This window comes from Elaeis guineensis, chromosome 4, assembly GCF_000442705.2.
Source record: "Elaeis guineensis isolate ETL-2024a chromosome 4, EG11, whole genome shotgun sequence".
Taxonomy (NCBI): domain Eukaryota; kingdom Viridiplantae; phylum Streptophyta; class Magnoliopsida; order Arecales; family Arecaceae; genus Elaeis; species Elaeis guineensis.
The window spans coordinates 118,282,675-118,292,477 of record NC_025996.2 but is presented as its reverse complement, the minus strand read 5'-3'; positions in this window follow the sequence as shown (position 1 = coordinate 118,292,477).

Genomic DNA, 9,803 nt, shown 5'->3' with positions numbered 1-9,803 from the left:
AATGCAAGGGCCCTAACATAAATTTTTTCTCTTCTTTTTTGCCTTAAATCTTAACTCTTAAGTACTTATTCTCTTTCTGCAACTTTGCATTATCAATTTTAATTTTTCCAAACTCATCTTTTATTTTACCTTCAAAATCTTTAATTTGACAGTCTTCTCTTCCAACATTTGCACCTTCTCTCCAATGATTTCTTTCATCTCCACCAGCTGAAGCTTCTCCTTAAGCCCCTCTCTCTAATTAGTCAATATGGCAGCCATCTCCTTCCCATAATCACACATATTAGGTTCCACCCATTGAAAAAAAATCACATTCATTATCCTACAAAACTATAGTTCAACCAATAGGTAATAGCTTTCAATTTCAGCTAAGCATTTGAAAAAAGAATACCATCTAAAATGGGCATTATAGAAACCTCCCTTCTGGGTTCCTTTTACTCCATGAAGTATATAACCTAGCTTTAACTTGATGATGACATTGCATTTTATCTTTGTGTACTATTGAATTGGTTGAGATAGTTATTCCCTTGATATATCCAAGCTTCCAAGCACATCCATTGGAAATCTTCTAAGAACCCTAATCTCGGCCTCTCACCAATCACCAAACAAATGAAACCCTAAAAATAAATCTCTATCCCCCTTAATCTCTCCTTCCCGGCCCCTTCTATCAAGCTGACTTATTTTCCAACACATTCTTAGTCTTTTTATCCAAATTTGATATATTATTTCTATGTCTGTAGTTAAATGGAGAAGTTAGATAGTGGTTGACGGTAGGCCAATATTACAACAACTTATAAAGTACATATATCCTATTGAAAGAATTTAAAGGATATACTAAAATTGAAAAGGAAGAAAATATAAAATTTTTTGAGCAATTAGGCCGTTTTATAAAGTTAGGATTGATTGGATACCATTCTACTGGTTGATGGAGCATTGTTGTTGATAACATATCATAAAACTTACCTAGTATATAAGATGGGTGTGTTGTTTCATAATTATATATATTATTTTATTTATTTATTTTTTGAAAGAGAGAGAGAGAGAGAGACAGGTTCAAGTGCTTCTCAAAGTTAGGGCAAGTAGGAAGGTCCCAATCTATTAGAATCTCCTATCTATAAAATAGAGAGTGGTCTTAAAAGGTTCCTAGACCAATTAGTCTTGTGTATCAGAATTCTTCGTTAAAATCTTGCTGAAAATTATGACATCAAATGAACTCATACATCCATCAATATTTGGGATTTTTTGAACGAGACTATAGTTTTTTTTTTTTTTGGTAAGGGCATTGACTTGGATATAAAAGGAAAGGATAGATACAGTATACTCGAGTGACCCTGTTTACGAACTGAGAAGACCAAAAGTAGGCCACAAGAGCAAAGAGTATGATAAAATTTTAAAAAATGAAAACAAGCTAGAAATATATAGTATGAGATAGACACATAGGTAATAGATAAGCTAATATAGTTGTGTAAGAGGCTGCTGCAGATAAAAGCTGTGGATGAGACTTGTAGCTTTAGCATTTAGCCTCATAGGGACTATAGTATATCTAGGCATGCCATCGAAACTTTTAGAGATGGAATGACAATATGGAGAATAGCAAGTATCCTGACAGGATTTGAGCTTTTGATGCAGCACTACGCCATTGAGTGTATGTAAGGAGGATCCAGGAGTCTTGATAGGAGAACTGCTAAACTTGTGATAGTTGAATATAGTTGTAGTGTTGTAGTAGAGGCCCTGAGAGACCTGTTTCAAGATATAAATACTAGAAGTGCAAAGCAAATAAAGCTAGGTTAGCAATATATTAAGTTGAGTTAGCAAGGAGTATATTCTTGGTGACAATTTGCCATCATAGAGAGTAACTATAATTTTTATAATAAGCTTGAAGAAAGGTAGGTTAACTCTTTCCTTTGTATGCATGTGAATAACAATAGAGGAGTAATCATAGATGGATAAATTTTGAAAGAATAATAGCCTACTAGTCACCATTATATAGAAAGTATAAACTATCGAGTATGAAGATCTTCCCAGTAATTGATGGGTCATAAAGATATTTTAAGTGAAAGTAGAGTAAAATTTCAATATTATCCAATTAAAGACTCAAAGATGCCCACTACCAACCCCATGATGTGCCATATTACATATCATGATATGAATCTCCTAGGAGTAAACAGCCATCTACATAGATGGCGATGGATAAGTGGAAGTACATTCATGGTTTTATAAAATGATATAAACATTTTGGAGTTTATCATTTGGCAAAATTTATATCAAGTGAGATGCTATCAAATCTCCCAAGGTTAAGAAAAAACCACCAACTAGAGCATATTTAGAAAGTCAGCCTGTAGCTTGATTTTGTTCCCTTTTAATATGTGAAATAAAGTAAGCTAGGAGAACATTTTTTAGGGCTATAAGTCCTTATAAATTGAGAGATCAACAATTTCACATGAAGATAGGTTGGTAATCCAATAAATTACCATTAAAGAATCTTCTTTCAATAAGAATTCTTTGTCAGAGATATACTGAGTTACAACTTTTAAGCCCATTCAAGCTGCCAAGAGTTCAGCATGAGCCATAGAGCAGTGAGGGAGATATTTGCCTTGAGCAAGTAAAAGAGAGCCATAAGCATCTCTTATAATATAAGCAATCCCAATTTTGTTAGGTTGCATAGAAGCATCAAAGTTTAAAAGTAGTTTGCCAGAGGGAGGGAGCAGCTGATCAAGTATGTTTGAGAAAAAAGTGTGCCGAAGTTGCACTCGAAAGCTGCTCCAGGACTTTGGTTAATAGTTTAAAACAAAAACTTCATTGATGCTTATGAAATAAGAAAGTAATTGCCTAACCAATTGGTTGGAAGAGGTAGAAAGCTGTTAAAAGATCCTTCCATTTTTAGATTAACTAGGCCATATAACTCATCATTGCTTTCATCCTCTTCTCTACCTGGGCATTAGCTGATAAGGATGTCAAAGCCGACAAGGAAGGAGGAACGAAATGTTGCTTAGATGTCATGCAAGATATGTCTAACTTAGTAAAAGGACATAATATAATGACATGTTAAGATCTTCCACCACATCGACACAAAGGTCACAACAAGCCATTTTATCATGGAGAATGCCCCTTTTATTAAGTGCAAATTTGTAGGGCAAACAATCCCACATCAATTTCTAGAGAAAGCATTTCACCCTCATCTAAATTGAAAGCTTCCAAATCCATTGAAAATGTTGAGGTTGGTGGTTAAGGTCTTATGTGGAGATTACTGAATGACACAATAACCTTTGGAGAATTTGTACGAACCCAAATAAGCTAATCACGCCATGGATGCAGGGAAAAGGTATTTGCATAATGGCAGACATCATATCTGCATTAAAGTAAGTTGCAAGGGCATGTACATCTCATTTGCGATCTAGAGTTATGAAATCAGCAACTTGAAAGGAAGACAAATCAATTTCTTCATTCACAAAGGTAGGGGATCTGGATATGGACACATTGGAGAGCCCAGGATCATGATACATATTAACAGAGGTGCTGGTGCCCAACATCCAGATTAAACTTTGTTGCAATTAAGCCACAATAATTCTGATTTTGGTCCAATTAATAGAAAATCGATGAGGTCCACGATAGCCCATCCATGTGCCTTCAATTTATATTTTGAATAAACCAATTGGACCCATTATGAAGTTGGATGGAGGATGATATTGACAGTAATTTTTTCTACTAAGGCCAATTGTTTGATGCGCAAGGATTGCAAATCGAGACCACCTTTGCTTTTAGGATTGTAGATCTTACTTCAAGAGAGAAGATGAAGACCTTGTCTGTTAGAAGCATTACCCCACAAGGAGGCATAGAATTTTTTTTCCAAAGAATTGAGAATCAAAATAGGCACATGAATGGAGGCCATGGTGTAGAGAGGAATGAAAGCTAGTATCGAGCGGAGAAGGGTGGTTCTACCAGTAAAAGAGAGATTTTTCTATTTCCATCCAACAATTTTGCTCTCCAATTTCTTGTGAGGTAGCAAAAATTAGATGGGGATGGGGGAGAGCTGGGTAAAGGAGCACCTAAATAGTTTCAAACCCTTCTTTTGGCTACCACCTGAAAAGAGTGAAAAATCTGCTCTTTGATAGAGGAAGCAATAGATGGACTGAAAAGAATATGAGATTTAGATAAGTTGATGGCTTGCCCAGAAGTAGAGTAATAAGCATCGATAATGGATTTCAAGGTGATAGCATCTCTGACAGTAGCCTTCGTGACTAGGAGACAGTCATCGGTATAGAAAATATGAAAAATTATAGGATCTTGAGGTCTTGATTGAAATACCCAAAGTAATTTAGCTTAAATAGTACTATGCATATATGAAGAAAATAAGTTATAATTGAAAATGAATAGATAAGATGAAAGGGGATAATCTTGCCGAAGCCCACACATAGAAGATAACAATTGTGTCAAAGAGCTATTTATTAGAAGAGCAAATTGAAGATGAGTGATGCAAGCAAGTACTCATGAAATAAACTTGTTATAAAAATTGAAAGTCTTCATGACACACAATAACAGAGGTGCTAGGGCCCAAGATCCAAATTAAGCTTTATTGCAATTAGGCCACAATAATTCTGATTTTGGTCTAATTAATAGAAAAGTGATGAGGTCCATGATAGCCCATCCATGTGCCTTCAATTTGTATTTTGAATAAACCAATTGGACCCAACATGAAGTTGGATGGAGGATGAGATTGACAGCAATTTTTTCTACTAAGACCAATTGTTTGATGTGCAAGGATTGCAAATCGAGACCACCTTTACTTTTAGGATTGTAGATCTTACTCCAAGAAAGAAGATGAAGATCTCGTTTGTTAGAAGCATGACCCCATAAGAAGGCATAGAATTCTTTTTTCAAAGAATTGAGAACCAAAATCGGCACATGAATGGAGGCCATGGTGTAGAGAGGAATGGAAGCCAGCAGCAAGCGGAGAAGGGTGGTTCTACCAGCAAAAGAAAAATTTTTCTATTTCCATCCAACAATTTTGCTCTCCAATTTCTTGTGAGATAGCAAAAATTAGATGGTAATGGAGAAGAGCTGGGTAAAGGAACACCTAAATAGTTCCAAACCCTTCTTTTGGCTACCACCTGAAAAGGGTGAAAATTCTGCTCTTTGATAGAGGAAGCAATAGATGAACTGAAAAGAATATGAGATTTAGATAAGTTGATGACTTATCCAGAAGCAGAGCAATAAGCATCGATGATGGATTTCATGATGATAGCATCTCGACAGTAGCCCTTGTGACTAGGAGACACTCGTCGGCATAGAAAATATGAAAAATTATAGAATCTTGAGGTCTTGGTTGAAATGTCCAAAGTAATTTAGCTTAAATAGCACTATGCATATATGAAGAAAATAAGTCATAATTGAGAATGAATAGATAAGATGAAAGGGGATAATCTTACCAAAGCCCACACGTAGAAGATAACAATTGTGTCAGAGAGCTATTTATTAGAAGAGCAAATTGAAGATGTGTGATGCAAGTGAGTACCCATGAAATAAACTTGTTATAAAAATTGAAAATCTTAAAGAGCATACTCAGAATATCCCACTGAACTCTATCAAAAGCTTTCTCCATATCAAGCTTGAGAAGCATAAGGCTACATTTAGAAGATGCGAAATGTAGAAAGTGCATAATTTCTTATGCCAGTAAGGTATTATCAATAATGCTCTGACCTTGAACAAATGTAGCCTGGAAAGAGGAAATGAGGTGATATATGACCTTAGACAAATGAATTGCAAGAATTTTATCTGTAATTTTGTATATAGTGTTCCAAAGGCTAATAGGCCGGAAGTGCTTAGTAGCCAAAGGATTAGAAATCTTTGAGAGAAGAGCTATATAAGTTTGTTTCCATATAACTAGCATTGTGGAAGTCTAGAAAAAATATAAAATAGTCGCAATAACATCAGTTTTGATAAGATCCCAAAAGACCAAAAAGAAGGACTGAAAACCATTGGATCCTGAGGCCTTATTCGGATAAAGAGAAAATACAGCATTCTCAATTTTAGCTAGAGTAATTTTAGAAGTTAAGGTTTCATTATGAGGAATTGTGAGAGAATGAGCTATGTGAGCAATCTCTAACTCTTCAGATTGCATATTGAGACCCCACCGATCTTTAAAATGATGGAGTAAGATACAAATATCTTCTTCAACTTCTACCCATATTTTAGTATCCGATTGAAGATGTAAAATCAGATTTCAATAATGTCTTAGAATAATGGATCGATGAAAATAGCAGATGTTTGCATCACCATCTTTTAACCAAAAGACTCTGGATTTTTACCTCCAGAAAATCTCTTGCATGCATAAGTTTTTGTGAAAGGCCCACAAATATGACAATAAAGAAAGATGTTGGTTTGGAGGCAAACCATCTTGTTTGGCTTTAAGCTCTTGGAGAGAAAGGATATAGGAATAGATGTGATCTACTGTGTGGAAAATATTGCCAATCTTTTTTTATTCTAAGGGCCAACTTGCTTTCTAATATTATTTAACAACAAAAAGAGACAGTCCGTGGGAGGACCATTGTACTTGGAGTGCCAAGCATTTTTAACTATATCCCTAATTATATCACAAAGGAGCCAAAATTTTTTAAATCTGAATGGAGATTTATAATGCTGCCTCCTATGAGTGATGGTAAGAAGAAGAGGACAATGGACTGAAGAAAATCTAGCCAAGTGAGCTACCTACGACTTCAGAAAAAGGTCATACCAAGTGTCAGTTGCAAACATCCGGTCAAGCCTTTTTCAAATTCTGGCCAAACCAAGTTGGTTATTACACCAGGTATATTTTGGCCCCTTGAAGCCAAGGTCGATGAGGCTAGTGTGGTATATGAAAGATTTAAATTTTTTGATGTCCCGATTAGCAATAAAAAGTTTGCCTCCCTTCTTATCATCAGTAGAAGGATGATATTAAAATTATCAGTAAGAAAAGAGGGAGATGAACTTGAATGGCTTTAGAAATTGAGTCCCACATAATCTGTCTTTGAACTCCACTAGTATTAGCATAATCTATAGCAATGATCCACGAGAGGCCTTGGGTGGGGGTAATAAAACCAAAGCAGACTTGTCCATCAACAAGAAAGAAAGTAATCTGAACCAACGCCTTTCGTCAAACAACAATAATACCTCCTAAGAGCCATATGGATGGCACCATATATAGATCCCAAGAGAGACCCGAAATACAATTGATGCATGGCAAGTCCTAGAAAGAAAGCCTAGTTTCAACAAAAGTACAAATTATAGGGTCATATTGGCTAATTAATACTTTGCATATTCAGTAAAAGGGGTTTAGCCGCACCTCTACAATTCTAGAAAAGGATATTTATTTAGAAAGAGAAGATGGAAGAGAAGAAGTTACATTCTCCAACTTCCTATCGGATGACACAATAGCTTCCTGCGAGACAAGCCCGCTTTTAGATGCCCAAATACATCTACCACTTGAGGAGCATAAAGAGTTGAGGACCTATGTTCAACAAGAGGCACAACCAATTGATGATGGAGATCAAGTAAGCAAGCTTGATGAGCAAAGGCAAAAGCAAAAGTACCTTGATCATGTGGAGGGCCTTTGGTTTCAGTAGGAGTAGAAGAGGATAACCTTGGAGGAGGATGAGATTTTGGAGCTAGAAGAGACCACTCTCCAAACCACCTTCTTGCAATTTGAGGCCAAAGATATAGAGATTAGAGTTAAAGATTTGGATTGTTGCTTAGGTTGCAAAGATTTTAGATTCTTCTAGGATAACAACCTTGTATTGAGGGGACTCTGATCCCGGGGATTTAGGAGTTATGTTTCTCTTTTTGGGATGCACCGGAAGATTTGACAGCAACATCCATAGGTTGAGAATCTTGCTGCTCTACAGTGGCAAGAGGACCAAATCTGGAATCAGATGCAACAGCTGGCCCGATATGAGCCGATCCGGGAGAGGGAGGAGACTTCTTCCTTAACGGTCTTTTGGATTGAGTCCAATTTGAGGAATGAGGAGAAGCCTCAAAGGGTGGCGTTGGGGATCTACATTTGTCGGTAGACTAAGATGTTGAAGCAACAACAGGGACCCTTAATGCCTTAATCTAAGGACCCGTAGGAGCTTAGATGTATAGCTAGTTCCCCTACCTCTGAACAACCACAGACAACCATAGCGGTAACAAACATCAAGAAGGCCCACGTAAATGAATTCTTGCCATATGGCAGAATTATTTACCGCAACCTTTGTACCAAGATATATTGGTTTCGACAGATCAAGTTTGACACTTATTCTTGCATAACAAGGCTATAATTATAGTCATACACCTCTCAAGTTAGCATAAAGGGGTAGGCCTAAAAGCCTTTTGACCTGGGGGATTGAGAATCATGAGCCTCCATGAATCTAATGTAGATCGGATCCGCTACCGTGCATCTTTTGCACCATAGAGAGCAGTGCGTTGTGTGCTTGGATCGCTACCATGTTGCCCATACTCACATATCATTCTTGATACCGAGAGTTATTCGATAATCCTAGCTCGACGGCACACTTGGCACCAGTGGTTGTAGAAAAAGCCTAGCCTAAGGTCACACCAGAAGCCACAGATAACTTTACAAATGACCTAGATGCAATGTGTATGGGTTGTAGCTTTCACACGAAAGAACGATAGATCTTCTTTCGCAACGTTGACTATATCCTTTGATACATACGTCTTCCTTTTAATCTCGTGTTTCTTTTGTCTTTCTTGGTCATTTGGAGTGAATGTGGATGGGTATATCTACTCAAAGGTATACATTGAGACGGTTGGCCCCACTATTGGAAGGTCGCTGCTATTTCTGCAGAGTTTTCTTACTGCACAGCTAACATAGGACAGTGTGTTCATGAAAAATTTGTCCCTCCTATTTCACCATCTAACCTGAATTTCTTGTTTTTATGCTTGCTTATGCTGAACTAAATGAAAATAGGATTTCTAATGTTTGCTGATCATCTTGAGTTTACATGTATTGTAGTCAGAAAACCACAGCTTATCTAATCCAATGATATCTTGTAAGTTGTTGTTGCAGCCATAGTTGTTCCTCAACTGCAGTGGGCAACCCTGGTGCTCTCCTGGTTGGTAATGATCAAATAATTTGGAGACCAAAATTGTCAAGTCTTTTCCATGGGTCTCAACATGCCTTTTCTGCAAGACCTTGACAAGTTGACAGCAGAATATCTTGCATTGCTCCTCAAAACAGGAATATTCAGATTCATTCTTTGCTTGTGAAGGTTTGCATTCAACCTGCAGAGCAGCAAGACGGTTGCAGATTCTAGATTTGATGGGTTCCTCATGGCCTGTGATGTGGTTATCTGTTGAACATGATAGCAATTACTGTTGACAGCATATCTGCAATTGGAAATTCAGAATTTGGGCTGATTTACCTGTTTGAACATCTCTGATGGGAATTCTGATTTTAATGCTCATAATTTTTGGTGCATGCTGGTAGATGGAGCAATCATGTTATTCTTACATCAGACTGGTTTGCTATCAATCCCCTCTTGGACTGAAATTTCATTTGATCATCTGAATGAGAAGCTAGGTGTTTGTATGAACTGATGATGACAGTATGTTTGCTACCACTTCACAAAAATATTGAATGATCGTTGGGCATTTGCAGTTTGTAATGCATACTAAAGTTAATGTTGTCTTTTGGTGGTATGGTCCGGTTTGAATTAACGAAATCCCTCTCTCCACATTGGGCATGGAATTGATTTCGACCTGGTGACACATTCGTATAAGCGGTAAATCAACAGACCGTTCATTAGATAGGTGGAATGCTTCACCTGAGATGA